At 45.5% G+C, this 19,439-nt stretch overlaps 1 protein-coding gene across 1 annotated transcript in view; it reads left to right on the top strand.

The window, feature by feature from the left end:
• LOC148439462 (partitioning defective 3 homolog B-like) overlaps window positions 1-19,439 on the top strand; it is a gene marked incomplete at its 3' end in the record, with an annotated part of 417,659 nt that overhangs the window by 394,113 nt on the left and 4,107 nt on the right. The window lies entirely within an intron of this gene.

Raw genomic sequence — 19,439 nt, 5'->3', positions numbered from 1 at the left:
TCCCCCCCTGGGCGGTAACAGCTGAGACCCCCCCCGACAGCCCTGTGTGACTCGTCACCATCTCCATCCGCCAGCAGCAGCAACGGCATTTTTTTTTTTTAAACAAACTTTATTTGCAAATGGCCAAACTGACGCAGCTCAAGTCCTGCTTCTCCAGTGAGCTACAGGAGGCGATATCAGCGCTGGAGAAGTCAGCAGATGGTAAGTGACATCTCCTCTTAGTAATACCTGGGACACTTAGGGGTCTATTTACTAAGGGGAGAAAAGGGGAAAAAACGCTACAGGCAGAGAAAATCCCTGTACATAGCGCTTCTCAGTATGTAGTAAAGGGATGGTCTCTGCCTGCAGCCTGTCAGCGCTAAGTGCAGCCTACAATATCGCACTGCAACTGGGGCACTTAGTGTTGCCTACAAACACCTATGGCAGCGCTAAGTGTCCCAGGTATTACAAAGAGGAGAGGCCACTTACCGTCGGGTGTCTTCTCCAGCGCTGATAGCGCCTCCTGTAGCTGCCGATATCTACTGCTCCTCACTTTAGAAGCAGGACTTGAGCTGCGTCAATTTGGTGGTTTGTAAATAAAGTATGGCGGTACAATTACAGCTCCAATACTTGTTCTGTCCTCACCATCCTATCCCCATGTATACCGTAAGTTACTAGTGGTATGGCTGTATCAGAGGAGCCGGCCGACTCTGGCCCCAGAACTCTATCCTTCTTAGGGCCCCTAAGTGTGGAGACCAATATCTGTAATACCTGCATGTATCTGTATGCCAAATGCTACGTTACAGTGTCAGCGGCTGTATCTGTATGTGAAATGCTATGTTACAGTGTCAGCGGCTGTATCTGTATGCAAAATGCTACGTTACAGTGTCAGCGGCTGTATATGTATGCAAAATGCTACGTTACAGTGTCAGCGGCTGTATCTGTATGCGAAATGCTATGTTACAGTGTCAGCGGCTGTATCTGTATGCGAAATGCTATGTTACAGTGTCAGCGGCTGTATCTGCATGTGAAATGCTATGTTACAGTGTCAGCAGCTGTATCTGTATGCGAAATGCTACGTTACAGTGTCAGCGGCTGTATCTGTATGCGAAATGCTACGTTACAGTGTCAGCGGCTGTATCTGTATGCGAAATGCTACTTTACAGTGTCAGCGGCTGTATCTGTATGCGAAATGCTATGTTACAGTGTCAGCGGCTGTATCTGTATGTGAAATGCTACGTTACAGGTGTCAGCGGCTGTATCTGTATGTGAAATGCTATGTTACAGTGTCAGCGGCTGTATCTGCATGTGAAATGCTATGTTACAGGTGTCGGCAGCTGTATTTGTATGCAAAATGCTATGTTAGTGTCAGCGGCTGTATCTCTATGCAAAATGCTACATTACAGGTGTCAGCGGCTGTATCTGTATGCGAAATGCTACGTTACAGTGTCAGCGGCTGTATCTGCATGTGAAATGCTACGTTACAGTGTTAGCGGCTGTATCTGTATGCGAAATGCTACGTTACAGTGTCAGCGGCTGTATCTGCATGTGAAATGCTACGTTACAGTGTCAGTGGCTGTATCTGCTTGTGAAATGCTATGTTACAGTGTCAGCGGCTGTATCTGCATGTGAAATGCTACATTACAGGTGTCAGAGGCTGTATCTGTATGCAAAATGCTATGTTACAGTGTCAGCGGCTTTATCTGTATGCGAAATGCTATGTTACAGTGTCAGCGGCTGTATCTGTATGCAAAATGCTATGTTACAGTGTCAGCGGCTTTATCTGTATGCAAAATGCTATGTTACAGTGTTAGCGGCTGTATCTGTATGCGAAATGCTACGTTTCATTGTTAGCGGCTGTATCTGCATGTGAAATGCTACGTTACAGTGTCAGCGGCTGTATCTGCTTGTGAAATGCTATGTTACAGTGTCAGCGGCTGTATCTGCATGTGAAATGCTACATTATAGGTGTCAGCGGCTGTATCTGCATGTGAAATGCTACGTTACAGTGTCAGCGGCTGTATCTGCATGTGAAATGCTACGTTACAGTGTCAGCGGCTGTATCTGTATGCGAAATGCTACTTTACAGTGTCAGCGGCTGTATCTGTGCGGAATGCTACGTTACAGTTTCAGCATCTGTATCTGCATGTGAAATGCTATGTTACAGTGTTAGCGGCTGTATTTGTATGCAAAATGCTATGTTACAGTGTTAGCGGCTGTATCTGCATGAGAAATGCTACGTTACAGTGTCAGCGTCTGTATCTGCATGTGAAATGCTATGTTACAGTGTAAGCGGCTGTATCTGCATGAGAAATGCTACGTTACAGTGTCAGCGTCTGTATCTGCATGTGAAATGCTACGTTACAGTGTCAGCGGCTGTATCTGCATGTGAAATGCTACGTTACAGTGTCAGCGGCTGTATCTGCATGTGAAATGCTACGTTACAGTGTCAGCAGCTGTATCTGAATGCAAAATGCTATGTTACAGTGTTAGCGGCTGTATCTGCATGAGAAATGCTACGTTACAGTGTCAGCATCTGTATCTGCATGTGAAATGCTATGTTACAGTGTTATCGGCTGTATCTGTATGCAGAATGCTATGTTACAGTGTTAGCGGCTGTATCTGCATGTGAAATGCTACGTTACAGTGTCAGCGGCTGTATCGCGGCTGTATCTGCATGTGAAATGCTACGTTACAGTGTCAGCGGCTGTATCTGCATGTGAAATGCTACGTTACAGTGTCAGCGGCTGTATCTGTATGCAAAATGCTATGTTACAGTGTTAGCGGCTGTATCTGCATGAGAAATGCTACGTTACAGTGTCAGCATCTGTATCTGCATGTGAAATGCTATGTTACAGTGTTAGCGGCTGTATCTGTATGCAGAATGCTATGTTACAGTGTTAGCGGCTGTATCTGCATGAGAAATGCTACGTTACAGTGTCAGCGTCTGTATCTGCATGTGAAATGCAATGTTACAGTGTTAGCGGCTGTATCTGTATGCAAAATGCTATGTTACAGTGTTAGCGGCTGTATCTGCATGAGAAATGCTACGTTACAGTGTCAGCGGCTGTATCTGCATGTGAAATGCTATGTTACAGTGTCAGCGGCTGTATCTGTATGCAAAATGCTACGTTACAGTGTCAGCAGCTGTATCTGCATGTGAAATGCTACGTTACAGTGTTAGCAGCTGTATCTGCATGTGAAATGCTACGTTACAGTGTCAGCGGCTGTATCTGTATGCGAAATGCTACGTTAGTGTCAGCGGCTGTATCTGTATGCGAAATGCTACGTTACAGTGTTAGCGGCTGTATCTGTATGCGAAATGCTACGTTACAGTGTCAGCGGCTGTATCTGTATGCAAAATGCTACGTTAGTGTCAGCGGCTGTATCTGCATGTGAAATGCTATGTTAGTGTCAGCGGCTGTATCTGTATGCAAAATGCTACGTTACAGTGTAGCAGCTGTATCTGCATGTGAAATGCTACGTTACAGTGTTAGCGGCTGTATCTGTATGCAACATGCTACGTTACATTGTCAGCGGCTGTATCTGCATGTGAAATGCTACGTTACAATGTCAGCGGCTTTCTGTATGCGAAATGCTATGTTACAGTGTCAGCGGCTGTATCTGTATTCGAAATGGTACGTTACAGTGTTAGCGGCTGTATCTGTATGCGAAATACTACGTTACAGTGTCAGTGGCTGTATCTGTATGCAAAATGCTACGTTAGTGTCAGCGGCTGTATCTGTATGCGAAATGCTACGTTACAGTGTTAGCGGCTGTATCTGTATGCGAAATGCTACGTTACAGTGTCAGCGGCTGTATCTGTATGCAACATGCTACGTTACATTGTCAGCGGCTGTATCTGCATGTGAAATGCTACGTTACAATGTCAGCGGCTTTCTGTATGCGAAATGCTATGTTACAGTGTCAGCGGCTGTATCTGTATTCGAAATGGTACGTTACAGTGTTAGCGGCTGTATCTGTATGCGAAATACTACGTTACAGTGTCAGCGGCTGTATCTGTATGCAAAATGCTACGTTACAGTGTCAGCGGCTGTATCTGCATGCGAAATAATATGTTACAGTGTCAGCGGCTGTATCTGCATGTGAAATGCTACGTTACAGTGTCAGTGGCTGTATCTGCATGTGAAATGCTACGTTACAGTGTCAGTGGCTGTATCTGTATGTGAAATGCTATGTTACAGTGTTAGCGGCTGTATCTGTATGCGAAATGCTACGTTACAGTGTCAGCGGCTGTATCTGTATGCAAAATGCTACGTTACAGTGTCAGCGGCTGTATCTGCATGTGAAATACTACGTTACAGTGTCAGCGGCTGTATCTGCATGTGAAATACTACGTTACAGTGTCAGTGACTGTATCTGCATGTGAAATGCTACGTTACAGTGTCAGCGGCTGTATCTGTATGCAAAATGCTACGTTACAGTGTCAGTGACTGTGTCTGTGTTAGCGGCTGTGACACTGTAATGTAGCATTTCACACGCAGATACAGCCGCACACAGTATATAGACATGCCACATATCATTGTAATCATCAGAAGCTGCTTGTGTATTCTATTTGCATCATTATGTGAATAAGATTCATTTAAAGATGTAAATTTGCACGAAAAGACGCTCGGCACTACCGAGTCACGCCACTGCTTAGTGCGACTGGAAGGTCTGTGTAACGTACAAGGTAGTAAGATGTATGCGGAGGCATCTGTGTGACCAACTTTCCAATTTCCAGATGTATTGATCACATGTCGGCGTTAAGCTGTTGTTTTGCCGTTTGCAGGTCCGATATTGTATCTATTAAAGTAATTATCTTGTTTACACATTGTCAGTAGTGAAATATCCAGGTCAGCGGCAGAAACGCCGGTTCCCTCCCCTCTGCATGTTTCTTATCACTAATGAAGATATTAAATATAATGGGCCACAGAACGTATTTGGATGCAACTTAATTAATTATGTTTGCGTGCCGATTACTCCAGGGTTGCACAATGTGGAGATAGAGGTACTGGCCCGGGGTCAGCGCCACTGCTTACTGTGCCGGTGCGAAGGCCACCGCCGCCTCCAACACATAATGAGAGACGAGCTCCCATTTATAATCATTACCCCAAATGCCACTTATCTGCCCTTTGGCATGTTAGCGCTCGTGTGTGTGAGAGACGGGTCTGAATGAGCCAGGGTGTGCTTACTAGGAGGACAGTGTATGTATATGTATATATATATATATATATCTCCCCCCTTCTCCCATTCCCGTATCTGATTAAGCAAATCTATATACTGTAGGGGCGACGCAAATAAAATCATATATATATAAATTTCAGAGAGAAGTAATCACCCGCTAGTGCATTGTTTACTGCTCCTTCATTTGAGACTGATCAATTACAAAAGCTGGCAGCGCCCTCCCGGGGGGCATGGGCTGTGTAATCTGCTGCTTTTCCCAATCTCTTCCTCTCCGCTGCCTGTCTATGAATGAGCAGCCGACCAGAGAAATGTACATTGTGTCTGACACGCAGCATAAAGAGACGATTAAGTGGGGGTAACAGACACCTACTGAGACGCAGCGACCGGGGGGATTCCTACACGTTTCTCTATTCTGTCCCATCATACTATGATTTGAAGGTAGATCATGTAGAACTTTATTTATTTATATATGTTGCACTACATCCCAGTTTGGATTGAAACTTAGGGCCTGATTCAGACCCGCTCGCAAGCGCATAGCGCTCGCAAGTGGGTCGATGGTGACCCAGTGCGCACGCCACGTGCGTGCGCAAGCCCCGTAGAGAGTGAGAACTTCACAAACGGAGGCGTTCCCGAATGAACGCCTGGCGTTTGTGGCGGCCCTACTGACATCACGAGTGATGTCAGTAGTGGACTTCCTGCTCTATTAGAGCAGGAAGTCTACTCGGCATTGCGAGTGCTGAGACCCTACCTTAGGGTCTCCTCGCAATGCCGATAGTCGCGATAATCACAACCGTCTCCAGCCCGCTCGCACAAGCTATGGGTGGGCATAGATTCAGAGCGAGGGTCTCGCAAACAGCGAGCATCTCTGAATCAGGCCCTTATTCACTAACACTACGGTTAGAACAAATGGAGGCGGCACGCCGGGACTTGAAGTAATGAAAAAAAAACTTGTATTAATAAACCAGCATATCAGCGCTCCACAGGCTCATTTATCAGGGTATAAATATATATCATTTCCAGGATTGCTTTATTGAATGTAAAGATTACACCCCTGCTCTGGGCTAATGTTATCCTTTGCTGTATATACTGAAATCAGCCTCGTGTACATTTGAACCATCAGGGGGCACTGTTACTTTGTAACTATAGGTAGTCCTCGACCAATCACGTCATTTGTCGGCCTCCCCGCCAAGGTGCACAGCCTCCCTCCATGCTGACGTGGCGGTGAGAATCTTAGAGGTTCAATATCTACCAAAGTGCCCAATGATGTACGTGGCCAACTTTTTTTTTTTAAATAATAAAACATTGTATTTAATTTGTCTTGTACTTGGGAAACAGTATTCTGTGTCCCCCATGCTCCATCGTCCTTTATTATTACCAGATATTTATATAGCGCACACATACAGAGAGATTTAGCCATCAAGGTTTATTTATAATGCGCCACAGGTTTCTCACAGAGTGCTACAGACGTCACATAGGGGCCTATTTATCAAATATAATTTGTGGGATATTCCCCGAAAATTGGGTGCGTGATGGTGACAGAGGTAGCAAGATTGGCCCTGATAGGATAGCGCCATCTCCGGAGCCCTCCCCGGCAATGGCCGCCACACATGCGTGGTCAGTAGACCTCGCATGCGCAGAATGACCCCGGCTCCATAGTAGAAACAAAATAGTTTTTGCAATAATTTCGCTTCTGTACACATCACAGGGACGGGCGCAATGCGGAGCCCTCTCCGTACATGTGATTTTTTTTAATACATTCGGGTAAATGTTAATTTCCTGTAGCCGCAAATAGCGTTGATAATAAATTATAATTCTCAGATCTGAAACCCGCTAAGTAGTAAATATGCCCCATACAGAGAAATCGGTGGAGTGCGTGGGTGCAGTTAGCGAGCAAATCGCAGATTGGTGTTTATCCTGGGTAGATGGAAAGTAACGTTACAGTATGATTGTTACTAATGGTAATAAAAAGCCGCTGCTGCCATCCTCTTAGGTGGGGGAGCTGCCAGTGCTGCGACCTGCAATGGGGACAGGATCCTGCCACCTGCGCTATGGATATGGCGTATATCCCAACTGTCCCGCATTCGGCGAGACAGTCCCATTTTTCTGGGACTTCCCCCCTGTCCCATTGGCGGCCACAGTGTTCCGCGGTGGGGAGAACACACAGGTAAGCAGTGGGAGAATAAATGGCATGTGCACAACATCTCTTCACGGTGTAGGGGGAGCCCGGGGGCAGCCCAGCATCTCGGAGAATTACATGAATGGGGGGGGGCTGCAATGTGTCCTTTCCAAGAGACTCTGCCCCATTTCGGGTGCGTGCAATGTCCCTCACCCATGAACAGAGCAATTGGGAGTTGTGGCATCGGGACCAGTACATTTGCACAATCTGCCGTGGGAAGACGGGTGGACAAAACACCAGCTCCTGGGGGCTTTATCAGACGCAGGGTCAGGCTGCCCACCTTCCCACTGGTAGCACACTCTCTGCTAATCACAGCCCAGACTGGCATCCTCAGGGGGAGAAAACACCTCCCAGGGGCACTGCCGCTCCTGCGTGTGACTGTCAGGTAGCGCTTCCGATGAGAAGCCACTGCCAGTCACAGGGGCAAATCCAATAAAAGAATGCACGCTGGGTTTTCCAGCTTTGAAAAGTTCACCTGCTCTGGACGTCCGCTACCATCTGAGCCCGGCTGCGGCATCCGCCGACGGCTGTACCAGCTCATACGCTCCCCTGCAGAAGAATGAATATGGCCAGAGAGGCTATGTGTGCGGGGCAGATTAGCGGGGGTAGTGCACTGTGTGAGGGGAGGGGGGTAGCGGGGGTAGTGCAGTGTGTGTGGGTTAGGGTAGCGGGGCTAGTGCAGTGTGTGGGAGAGGGGGGTAGCGGGGATAGTGCAGTGTGTGGGGGAGGGGGGTAGCGGGGGTAGTGCAGTGTGTGAGGGGAGGAGGGTAGAAGGGGTAGCGCAGTGTGTGGGGGTGGGGGGTAGCGGGGGTAGTGCAGTGTGTGCTGGGAGTGGGGGTAGCGGGGATAGTGCAGTGTATGAGGGGAGGAGGGTAGCGGGGGGGTGCTGGGAGTGGGGGTACATGGTAACGTGTAGTGTGTGGGGAAGGGGTGGTACATACCTGTCCTGTCTCTGGCCGTTCCCTGACTCCCTTGAAGCTGTCTGTGGCGCTGAAGGAAGAACTGGAAGGAGGAGGCAGCGCTGCGGATGGGGAGTAATTAATGACTATTTAAGCTAATTGGATAATACCAGTTGCTTCATTAGTCATTAGGGGGCGCAGACGGGGTCCCAGAGCGTTTTCCCACCATTGTCCCTATAAATATGGATTTTAGGAAAAATTGGTCATGCTCTGGATGTGCGCAAAAAAAAAACCTTCGGGTGAGGCCCCCCCCTTTCCCGCCTCCTAAATAAATAGCAAACATTCCACACCAAATCAAGGGGGGGGGGGTGGGCAGGTATGGCTGACACTGTCGGCCGATTATACTGGGGGGGGGGGGGGCTGTAGCCCTGGAGCTCCTAAGTACAATCCGCCACTGGATAAACATACTACTAATACTATTTACTATTGTTCTCTTTGTACTGAATAAGTGCAGATATACCGTTGTCATTTGTAGGATCTTTTCTTTGTATATATGGACATGAGCGTGGTTTGTCGCTGTGTGATGTACAGCGCAGTATAATTTACTACACGCTCCGCACCCAGGACAGCAGATTTACGGTTAGTGGTTATAATTTCAGCGTTTTATCTGTAACAACCTTTTAGGTGGTTTAGCTGAGATGACTTCTTCCAATCACTTATTTCATTAAAACTATAAGCTGAATCCCACTGAGGATACCTTTCTGTACGTTCCTTCCATTTCACACACAAGATATGCTAATTATTTCCCTGTGACATATGCAATAATATCACTAAGCGACAGCGATTCCTCAGTGTTACACACCGGCTATATTACACTATATTACACCTGTTATTAGTGATGGGAGCTGCACATTTCTCTTGTTATTACATAAAAACATGTTCTTACAAATATCACCTTCTTGTGTCTCTTTCTTCGTTTGCAATATTTGGGCCTGATTCAGATATTGCGCTAATGTAATCTCAGCTGCGATTTCGCACGGAACGCAGCTGCGAAATTATGATAATGTTTCCAAAGATTACCCGAGCATATGGACGCCAGCTGCTGCCTTCTTGTATGCGACATCGGGCACAAGTGTAAACATCGGTAACATCGTTTTAACGGTCAGCCTCCCCCCGTTACCTCCCCCAAACACTGACTACCGGTCAATCACTTTGCGATTGAATCCTTTGTGCGAGCGTGGTCCCAAAACAATCGCTGCACGTGCGCAGTGCGACTTAAACGCATGCGCAATGGCAAAAAAATATTTGATCTGCGTAGATATCCGCATTGCGTACACCACCAAAATTAAATTATATAATCCCCCCCCCCAATTCCAACATAAAAACGTTCCGATGTCTCTGACTAGTATCAAAGAATTCAGTATTGGGCCCTGACAGTTTGCATGTTGTTTTATTAATGACCTGGTAGATTCACTACAGAGGGCGGAATTCAATTGTTTTTGCTGACCGGATCTCCCGTCTAAAGTGACAGGAGGTCACGGGCCACTATTCAATTATTGCAGCTTTTCGCATTGATCGCGCCCAAAGTGGTAGGGTTTAGCCGCGTAAATCAGCTAACCCCAACCAAAATGCTGGGCGTGATCGCGAAAAGTGCCGTTTGGGTGCCCAAACAGGTCACTTCTCACCGATTTCAGCTCGCACACCTGGGGCTGCGAGCTGAAATGGAACGCTGGCAGACAGGACAGGACAGGAGCAACCTGACAGGAGCAACAATTGATTAGCTCCGTCGGGCGCGATGGGGGCTGAAAACAATTGAATTCCGTCCTGAGAGTTAGGATGTAATAGGGCTGTTTTGACATAAGTGAAAACAACAAAAAAAAGAATAAAAAAAAAAACACAAGGGCAAGTGGTTGGCATGGTCTGGGGGGCAGCAGATAAGATGGCAAGTGGTTGGTATGGTCGGAGGGCAGCTCGATAGATGGCAAGTGGTTGGCATGGTCAGGTGGGCTGCAGGCTAGATGGCAAGTGGTTGGCATGGTCAGGTGGGCTGCAGGATAGATAGATAAAGATAGTGGGGAAGAGGGCACAGATTATAGGATGATCTTCTGAGGGTGAATAATAATACATTATAGTCCCTTAAACGCTCCAGGACCGTTATCATTGATTTAGTGTAGCTGTCTCTATAGTGTTTCACGTGCTGAGCATAATGTCCTCTTTACATACAGTATGACCGTGACTCAGTTTGTCTGTGGGAATTGTACCTATACACGCGGCATCGTTATCTGAAGAGCCAGTAACCAGATCACTGACTGAGAGCTGCCATGTCCAAGATGTTTTCTAGGAGTCTTGTTTTTTATTTGTATCCTGAAACAAAGTTGCATATTGTGCCCTGCGTGCAGGTAACGTAGCTACAAAGTGACAATCCAGCGAGGAATACCGGAACGTCTGGAAGTAGCTGGGCAGGCACCATTCTACAATACCACTCTACAATTTGCCCTTCTGCTCCACGGGAGGTTTCTGTCCTCCCTGAGCTCGCCAGCGTCTGGGTGTGAGAGTGGGCACGTAAAGGCATGTAGTATTCCTCCTTTTATACGTTATTCACTGAAAGGCCTTTACTAAAAGTTCTGTTACTTAGTTTATTCAGCATCCTGAACTTGTAACCTAGATATAGTGCCCTGTCTCGTTACCCAACAATGGAGGTGTCTTCAGCTCATCGCTCTCATTCTGTGTTTATTGACCCCCTGACATCAGTACAGTAGGCAGAGAGGAGTAAGGAAAACAGCTACCGCTGGGTGGGTGGTCCGGGCGCACAGGCTTATGTGCTTTATGTTACATATGGAGACGGCACGGGATGAAAACCTGTGGAATTTGCAGAATTATTTATGTGAAACTTCAAAGTAAAAAAGTATAAAGAATAAATAATAGTCCGATGTCTGTCCTGACTGAGGACGGATCAGGTGCTGTAGATCTGTTTACTTAAAGGTTAATTCCACCTAAAATGTAACATTTGGATGGAGACGTCGCTGTGGCAGCCTTAGGTAACAATGTTGCGTCAGGAAACTCGCAGGATCCTGATATAACCGGTAACTAATCTTCCTGAATATAATTTAATCTGAGATATATTATCAGTGTGGTTGGAGATAGTCTTTAAAAATAATTTATTTCTATTTACTAACATTTATATAGCGCCTACTTAATTCACAGCACTTTATAGATAATGTTTAATTGTGCAACTTCTACACTATGTACACAAAAGTGATTGGACACTGACAGTAAATAGATCAGTGAGATGTTATAGTGAGGTCAGTACTGTGTAGGTCACCACGTGCAGTGAGATGTTAGTGACGTCAGTACTGTGTAGGTCACCACGTGCAGTGAGATGTTAGTGACGTCAGTACTGTGTAGGTCACCACGTGCAGTGAGATGTTATAGTGACGTCAGTACTGTGTAGGTCACCACGTGCAGTGAGATGTTATAGTGAGGTCAGTACTGTGTAGGTCACCACGTGCAGTGAGATGTTATAGTGAGGTCAGTACTGTGTAGATCACCACGTGCAGTGAGATGTTATAGTGACATCAGTACTGTGTAGGTCACCACGTGCAGTGAGATGTTAGTGAGGTCAGTACTGTGTAGGTCACCACGTGCAGTGAGATGTTAGTGACGTCAGTACTGTGTAGGTCACCACATGCAGTGAGATGTTATAGTGAGGTCAGTATTGTGTAGGTCACCACGTGCAGTGAGATGTTATAGTGACGTCAGTACTGTGTAGGTCACCACGTGCAGTGAGATGTTATAGTGAGGTCAGTACTGTGTAGATCACCACGTGCAGTGAGATGTTATAGTGACATCAGTACTGTGTAGGTCACCACGTGCAGTGAGATGTTAGTGATGTCAGTACTGTGTAGGTCACCACGTGCAGTGAGATGTTATAGTGACGTCAGTACTGTGTAGGTCACCACGTGCAGTGAGATGTTAGTGATGTCAGTACTGTGTAGGTCACCACGTGCAGTGAGATGTTAGTGATGTCAGTACTGTGTAGGTCACCACGTGCAGTGAGATGTTATAGTAATGTCAGTACTGTGTAGGTCACCACGTGCAGTGAGATGTTAGTGAGGTCAGTACTGTGTAGGTCACCACGTGCAGTAAGATGTTATAGTGACATCAGTACTGTGTAGGTCACCACGTGCAGTGAGATGTTATAGTGAGGTCAGTACTGTGTAGGTCACCACGTGCAGTGAGATGTTAGTGATGTCAGTACTGTGTAGGTCACCACGTGCAGTGAGATGTTATAGTGAGGTCAGTACTGTGTAGGTCACCACGTGCAGTGAGATGTTATAGTAATGTCAGTACTGTGTAGGTCACCACGTGCAGTGAGATGTTAGTGAGGTCAGTACTGTGTAGGTCACCACGTGCAGTAAGATGTTATAGTGACATCAGTACTGTGTAGGTCACCACGTGCAGTGAGATGTTATAGTGAGGTCAGTACTGTGTAGGTCACCACGTGCAGTGAGATGTTAGTGATGTCAGTACTGTGTAGGTCACCACGTGCAGTGAGATGTTATAGTGAGGTCAGTACTGTGTAGGTCACCACGTGCAGTGAGATGTTAGTGACGTCAGTACTGTGTAGGTCACCACGTGCAGTGAGATGTTATAGTGATGTCAGTACTGTGTAGGTCACCACGTGCAGTGAGATGTTATAGTGAGGTCAGTACTGTGTAGGTCACCACGTGCAGTGAGATGTTAGTGACGTCAGTACTGTGTAGGTCACCACGTGCAGTGAGATGTTATAGTGATGTCAGTACTGTGTAGGTCACCACGTGCAGTGAGATGTTAGTGATGTCAGTACTGTGTAGGTCACCACGTGCAGTGAGATGTTATAGTAATGTCAGTACTGTGTAGGTCACCACGTGCAGTGAGATGTTAGTGACGTCAGTACTGTGTAGGTCACCACGTGCAGTGAGATGTTAGTGACGTCAGTACTGTGTAGGTCACCACGTGCAGTGAGATGTTAGTGATGTCAGTACTGTGTAGGTCACCACGTGCAGTGAGATGTTATAGTGAGGTCAGTACTGTGTAGGTCACCACGTGCAGTCAGATGTTATAGTGATGTCAGTACTGTGTAGGTCACCACGTGCAGTGAGATGTTAGTGACATCAGTACTGTTTAGGTCACCACGTGCAGTGAGATGTTATAGCGAGGTCAGTACTGTGTAGGTCACCACGTGCAGTGAGATGTTAGTGAGGTCAGTACTGTGTAGGTCACCACGTGCAGTGAGATGTTAGTGACGTCTGTACTGTGTAGGTCACCACGTGCAGTGAGATGTTAGTGATGTCAGTACTGTGTAGGTCACCACGTGCAGTGAGACGTTAGTGACGTCAGTACTGTGTAGGTCACCACGTGCAGTGAGATGTTATAGTGATGTCAGTACTGTGTAGGTCACCACGTGCAGTGAGATGTTATAGTGAGGTCAGTATTGTGTAGGTCACCACGTGCAGTGAGATGTTATAGTGACGTCAGTACTGTGTAGGTCACCACGTGCAGTGAGATGTTATAGTGAGGTCAGTACTGTGTAGATCACCACGTGCAGTGAGATGTTATAGTGACATCAGTACTGTGTAGGTCACCACGTGCAGTGAGATGTTAGTGATGTCAGTACTGTGTAGGTCACCACGTGCAGTGAGATGTTATAGTGACGTCAGTACTGTGTAGGTCACCACGTGCAGTGAGATGTTAGTGATGTCAGTACTGTGTAGGTCACCACGTGCAGTGAGATGTTAGTGATGTCAGTACTGTGTAGGTCACCACGTGCAGTGAGATGTTATAGTAATGTCAGTACTGTGTAGGTCACCACGTGCAGTGAGATGTTAGTGAGGTCAGTACTGTGTAGGTCACCACGTGCAGTAAGATGTTATAGTGACATCAGTACTGTGTAGGTCACCACGTGCAGTGAGATGTTATAGTGAGGTCAGTACTGTGTAGGTCACCACGTGCAGTGAGATGTTAGTGATGTCAGTACTGTGTAGGTCACCACGTGCAGTGAGATGTTATAGTGAGGTCAGTACTGTGTAGGTCACCACGTGCAGTGAGATGTTATAGTAATGTCAGTACTGTGTAGGTCACCACGTGCAGTGAGATGTTAGTGAGGTCAGTACTGTGTAGGTCACCACGTGCAGTAAGATGTTATAGTGACATCAGTACTGTGTAGGTCACCACGTGCAGTGAGATGTTATAGTGAGGTCAGTACTGTGTAGGTCACCACGTGCAGTGAGATGTTAGTGATGTCAGTACTGTGTAGGTCACCACGTGCAGTGAGATGTTATAGTGAGGTCAGTACTGTGTAGGTCACCACGTGCAGTGAGATGTTAGTGACGTCAGTACTGTGTAGGTCACCACGTGCAGTGAGATGTTATAGTGATGTCAGTACTGTGTAGGTCACCACGTGCAGTGAGATGTTATAGTGAGGTCAGTACTGTGTAGGTCACCACGTGCAGTGAGATGTTAGTGACGTCAGTACTGTGTAGGTCACCACGTGCAGTGAGATGTTATAGTGATGTCAGTACTGTGTAGGTCACCACGTGCAGTGAGATGTTAGTGATGTCAGTACTGTGTAGGTCACCACGTGCAGTGAGATGTTATAGTAATGTCAGTACTGTGTAGGTCACCACGTGCAGTGAGATGTTAGTGACGTCAGTACTGTGTAGGTCACCACGTGCAGTGAGATGTTAGTGACGTCAGTACTGTGTAGGTCACCACGTGCAGTGAGATGTTAGTGATGTCAGTACTGTGTAGGTCACCACGTGCAGTGAGATGTTATAGTGAGGTCAGTACTGTGTAGGTCACCACGTGCAGTCAGATGTTATAGTGATGTCAGTACTGTGTAGGTCACCACGTGCAGTGAGATGTTAGTGACATCAGTACTGTTTAGGTCACCACGTGCAGTGAGATGTTATAGCGAGGTCAGTACTGTGTAGGTCACCACGTGCAGTGAGATGTTAGTGAGGTCAGTACTGTGTAGGTCACCACGTGCAGTGAGATGTTAGTGACGTCTGTACTGTGTAGGTCACCACGTGCAGTGAGATGTTAGTGATGTCAGTACTGTGTAGGTCACCACGTGCAGTGAGACGTTAGTGACGTCAGTACTGTGTAGGTCACCACGTGCAGTGAGATGTTATAGTGATGTCAGTACTGTGTAGGTCACCACGTGCAGTGAGATGTTATAGTGAGGTCAGTATTGTGTAGGTCACCACGTGCAGTGAGATGTTATAGTGATGTCAGTACTGTGTAGGTCACCACGTGCAGTGAGATGTTATAGTGACGTCTGTACTGTGTAGGTCACCACGTGCAGTGAGATGTTATAGTGAGGTCAGTACTGTGTAGGTCACCACGTGCAGTGAGATGTTATAGTGAGGTCAGTACTGTGTAGGTCACCACGTGCAGTGAGATGTTAGTGAGGTCAGTACTGTGTAGGTCACCACGTGCAGTGAGATGTTAGTGACGTCAGTACTGTGTAGGTCACCACGTGCAGTGAGATGTTAGTGACGTCAGTACTGTGTAGGTCACCACGTGCAGTGAGATGTTAGTGACGTCAGTACTGTGTAGGTCACCACGTGCAGTGAGATGTTAGTGATGTCAGTACTGTGTAGGTCACCACGTGCAGTGAGATGTTATAGTGAGGTCAGTACTGTGTAGGTCACCACGTGCAGTGATAACTGCAGACACCCTTCTTGGCAAACTGGCCACAAGTTCCTGGGCAGCAGCAGGCGGTGTGTTTTGCCATTCCGCCTTATGTACAGTGACCAACTGTGACACTGAGGAATGGCGAGTCGGTCTAGAACGCACCAGTCACTCCAATTCCTCCCAGAGGTTCTCAATGGGGTTAAAACCTCGTCTCTGAGCTGGGCCTGTCCATCCCTATGAAGTGTTCTTGTCGAAACTGCCACATTAGTGGCCATTTGGAACTTGTGTGCAATGGTGTGCTTGCGCAGGGGTGTTCAATCTACATAGTGCAGTCTGTATACAATACTGCCCGACACACCCTAGGGTCACTTTCATCAGATGCCAATTAACATACCAGTATGTCTTTCCACTGTGGGAAGAATCTGGAGAATTGTAGTCCACACAGATAGGGACCTGGTAGCTATCAAACCCATGGCTCCAGCACTATCAGGCAGCAATGCTGACCTCTGTACTACAATGCCACAGTCAGAGTTTAATAAATTGTAGTACTTGGTATTTAGAAATAGCGTAATCGACATACATATTGGTAAAATGATAGACAACAGAGCGTTGTAATAAGTAGGATGCACTAAGAAGGGGGAGTGGGTGCCAGGGGAGCACCCCAAAGCACAAGTCTTCTCTCTGGTGGCATTCCTATTAGTACTGAAGGGAAGGTACAGTATATACAGTAACACTTTCTGGTGACATTCCTATTAGTACTGAAGGGAAGGTACTGTATATACAGTAACTTTCTGATGGCATTCCTATTAGTACTGAATGGAAGGTACAGTATATACAGTACCTCTTTCTGGTGGCATTCCTATTAGTACTGAAGGGAAGGTACAGTATATACAGTAACACTTTCTGGTGACATTCCTATTAGTACTGAAGGGAAGGTACTGTATATACAGTAACTTTCTGATGGCATTCCTATTAGTACTGAAGGGAAGGTACAGTATATACAGTAACACTTTCTGGTGGCATTCCTATTAGTACTGAAGGGAAGGTACAGTACATACAGTAACACTTTCTGGTGGCATTCCTATTAGTACTGAAGGGAAGGTACTGTATATACAGTATCTCTTTCTGGTGGCATTCTTATTAGTACTGAATGGAAGGTACACTATATACATTACCTGTTTCTGGTGGCATTCCTATTAGTACTGAATGGAAGGTACAGTATATACAGTAACACTTTCTGGTGACATTCCTATTAGTACTGAAGGGAAGGTACAGTATATACAGTACCTCTTTCTGGTGGCATTCTTATTAGTACTGAATGGAAGGTACACTATATACATTACCTGTATCTGGTGGCATTCCTATTAGTACTGAAGGGAAGGTACAGTATATACAGTAACTTTCTGATGGGATTCCTATTAGTACTGAAGGGAAGGTACAGTATATACAGTAACACTTTCTGGTGACATTCCTATTAGTACTGAAAGGAAGGTACAGTATATACAGTAACACTTTCTGGTGACATTCCTATTAGTACTGAAGGGAAGGTACAGTACATACAGTAACACTTTCTGGTGGCATTCCTATTAGTACTGAAGGGAAGGTACAGTACATACAGTAACACTTTCTGGTGGCATTCCTATTAGTACTGAAGGGAAGGTACTGTATATACAGTATCTCTTTCTGGTGGCATTCTTATTAGTACTGAATGGAAGGTACACTATATACATTACCTGTTTCTGGTGGCATTCCTATTAGTACTGAATGGAAGGTACAGTATATACAGTAACACTTTCTGGTGACATTCCTATTAGTACTGAAGGGAAGGTAGAGTATATACAGTACCTCTTTCTGGTGGCATTCTTATTAGTACTGAATGGAAGGTACACTATATACATTACCTGTATCTGGTGGCATTCCTATTAGTACTGAAGGGAAGGTACAGTATATACAGTAACTCAGGTGGCATTCCTATTAGTACTGAAGGGAAGGTACAGTATATACAGTAACTTTCTGGTGGCATTCCTATTAGTACTGAATGAAAGGTACAGTATTTACCTGTTTCTGGTGGCATTCCTATTAGTACTGAAGGGAAGGTACAGTATATACAGTAACTCTGGTGGCATTCCTATTAGTACTGAAGAGAAGGTACAGTATATACAGTAACTTTCTGGTGGCATTCCTATTAGTACTGAAGGGAAGGTACAGTATATACAGTACCTCTGGTGGCATTCCTATTAGTACTGAATGGAAGGTACAGTATATACAGTAACTCTGGTGACATTCCTATTAGTACTGAATGGAAGGTACAGTATATACAGTAACTTTCTGGTGGCATTCCTATTAGTACTGAAGGGAAGGTACAGTATATACAGTAACTCTTTCTGGTGGCATTCCTATAAGTACTGAAGGGAAGGCATATTATATACAGTAACTTTCTGGTGACATTCCTATTAGTACTGAAGGGAAGGGACAGTATATACAGTAACTTTCTGGTGGCATTCCTATTTGTACTGAAGGGAAAATACAGTATATACAGTTACTCTGGTGGCATTCCTATTAGTACTGAAGGCAAGATACAGTATATACAGTAACTCTTTTTGGTGGCATTCCTATTAGTACTGAAGGGAAGGTACAGTATATACAGTAACTTTCTGATGGCATTCCTATTAGTACTGAAGGGAAGGTACAGTATATACAGTAACACTTTCTGGTGGCATTCCTATTAGTACTGAAGGGAAGGTACACTATATACAGTAACTTTCTGATGGCATTCCTATTAGTACTGAATGGAAGGTACAGTATATACAGTAACACTTTCTGGTGGCATTCCTATTAGTACTGAATGGAAGGTACACTATATACATTACCTGTTTCTGGTGGCATTCCTATTAGTACTGAATGGAAGGTACAGTATATACAGTAACACTTTCTGGTGACATTCCTATTAGTACTGAAGGGAAGGTAGAGTATATACAGTACCTCTTTCTGGTGGCATTCTTATTAGTACTGAATGGAAGGTACACTATATACATTACCTGTATCTGGTGGCATTCCTATTAGTACTGAAGGGAAGGTACAGTATATACAGTAACTCAGGTGGCATTCCTATTAGTACTGAAGGGAAGGTACAGTATATACAGTAACTTTCTGGTGGCATTCCTATTAGTACTGAATGAAAGGTACAGTATTTACCTGTTTCTGGTGGCATTCCTATTAGTACTGAAGGGAAGGTACAGTATATACAGTAACTCTGGTGGCATTCCTATTAGTACTGAAGCCTTCCTACAGTACCTTCCTACAGTATATACAGTAGCTTCAGGTTGGTGTCCCGTGGTAGAAACCATAAATGTATCTAGAAAATCAATTGCATTACTGATGTGGACTTTAATAAATTACAAGTCAATTTATATTGTTGCAAGAAGTATTTATAGGTCCGCTGAATGTTAATAATGGCCTAAGGTTCAGCAAAATGATTTTTGTGGAGTGAAAAAAAAAAGTAATCAATAATTCTCTCTCTG

This window comes from Taudactylus pleione, unplaced genomic scaffold, assembly GCF_031769625.1.
Source record: "Taudactylus pleione unplaced genomic scaffold, aTauple2 ptg001774l, whole genome shotgun sequence".
Lineage (NCBI taxonomy): Eukaryota > Metazoa > Chordata > Amphibia > Anura > Myobatrachidae > Taudactylus > Taudactylus pleione.
This window is presented reverse-complemented; position numbering and strand designations above follow the sequence as displayed.